Genomic DNA, 2,168 nt, shown 5'->3' with positions numbered 1-2,168 from the left:
TGTTCCTGCTGTTCTTTCTTTTCCTTCGGACCTCTCCTCTGGATCCTGGAACTACTCAGCCCTACCAGTCTCCACCTTACAGGTCGAAGCACAGTCTGCTCCTGTCTCCTCAGACATCATCGCTTCGCCCACAAACAGTTCAGGAGTGACCCCAGCGTCCGCAGCCTGGTCTGTAATCTGAACCAGATGTTTTTGACGGCAGCGTGGACAAATGCCGGGGTTTTCTGCTGCAGTGCCGCCGGGTGTTTGATCATCAACCACAGACCTTTCATACTGGCAGGGAAAAGAGTTACGTAATCAACCATCTACGAGGAAAAGCACTCACCTGGGCCGAGGCTGCGGACACCAGTGGTTTACTCATCGGCACCACCATCACCGAATTTCTGGAAGAAATACAGTCAGTCTTTTCACCACCTTATCATCAGGGCCAGGCTGCTAGGGCGCTTATGACCATCCGCCAGGGGGCTCATCACTCGGGACAAGCCCCCTACTCTTCGCTTCCTGGTAGACTTGGCCATCCGGATCAACAAACAGCAGTGCTCTTTCCTTGCGGAAAGAGCAGGGCAGCAGCCTTCCCCCCCCGGACCCGTGTCTTGGCAACCTCAGCTGCCGAAGCCCGGGTTCCTCTCCGCATGGGAGACCCCCACACCTGCGCCTCTTGAAGAACGGACGAACCCATGGACTTGGGGTGCGCCCGTCTAGCCCCTGAGGAACGAACCTGCCGCATCCGCACCGGGTCACGCCTGTACTGTGGGGCTCCTGACCATCTTATCGCCACCTGCCCGGTGCGGCCAAAAGAGCGGGCCTGCCAGTGAAAGTGGGGACACTGACGGGCCGTCCCTCTTCCTCCACCAGGCCGGGTACGAGCTGCCTCATCCCCGTGCTCCTGGAGACTGCTGGTCAGGCTTCCTGCCACATTGCACTCCTTGACTCTGGAGCCGGGGGTAACCTTATGGACCCGGCCTTGGTGGAGCAACTAGGCCTAACCGCTGAACCACTTCCCCGTGCCATAGAGACCTGGGCTATCGACGGCCGACTGCTGACCCATATCACCCATCGGACTCCACCTCTCTGTCTCACCATCGCCGGCAACCACCATGAGGACATCCACTTCAACATCTTCAAATCAAATTTTATTTGTATAGCGCCAAATCACAACAAAAGTCATCTCAGGACACTTTACAAAGTAAGGTCTAGACCTTACTGTTATCAATATTATTACATAGGGAAAACCCAACAAATCCCCCTTGAGCAAGCACTTGGCGACAGTGGGGAGGAAAAACTCCCTTTAACTGAAGAAACCTCCAACAGACCCCGGCTCTTGGTGGGCGGCCTTCTGCCTCGACCGGTTGGGGTGAGTGGATAGAGAAGAGACAAAAGAAGAAAAGCAACAAGACACAACAATCAAACACTGATCAGGTCGATGTGGCTGGTGACTGCTTGTCAGAGACGTAGAGCTCCAGGGCAACCTGTAGAAAGGTACAGGGAGAGAGAGAGGACACACTATGGGAGAGAGGAGACACAAAGTTAGTGATGTGTAATGGTGGCATATAGATGGAGAGGAGAGAAACTCAGAGCATCATGGGGCCCCCCAGCAGCCTAGGCCTATAGCAGCATAACTAAGGGAAGGCTCAGGGTCACCTGATCCAGCCCTAACTATAAGCTTTATCAAAAAGGAACGTCTTAAGTCTAATCTTAAAGGTAGAGAGGGTGTCCGCCTCCCGAACTGAGACTGGGAGTTGGTTTCATAGGAGAGGAGCTTGATAGCTAAAGGCTCTGCCTCCTATTTTACTTCTGTGGACTCTAGGAATCTCAACACAATTACAAAAGGTCAAACTGATTCAGACTGAAAATCACAAAATTGTGTTGTCTGAGAAAATGTGATAATACAGTTTTTTTTAATCAAACAATACGGATAAAGATTTTGTGTAAGTTGTGTAATAGTGGATACTGTAACTGTAATACTAAACAAGTAAAAATGTATAAAGTGTTGTATATTACAGTGGATACTGCTGAACAGAAGGCCAGAGCACCAAAAAAATCCCTTCAGGTTTGATTTTTGGAAAATGAAATCCCCTGCAAAGCTCCCACTGCACACACACACACACACACACACACACACACACACACACACACACACACACTCGTGTATGTATATATGTGTGAAA

The sequence above is a fragment of the Monopterus albus genome, unplaced genomic scaffold (assembly GCF_001952655.1).
Source record: "Monopterus albus unplaced genomic scaffold, M_albus_1.0 scaffold682.1, whole genome shotgun sequence".
NCBI classification, from domain to species: Eukaryota; Metazoa; Chordata; class Actinopteri; order Synbranchiformes; family Synbranchidae; genus Monopterus; species Monopterus albus.
The sequence above is the reverse complement of the archived record's forward strand: the minus strand, read 5'-3'. Positions refer to the sequence as shown.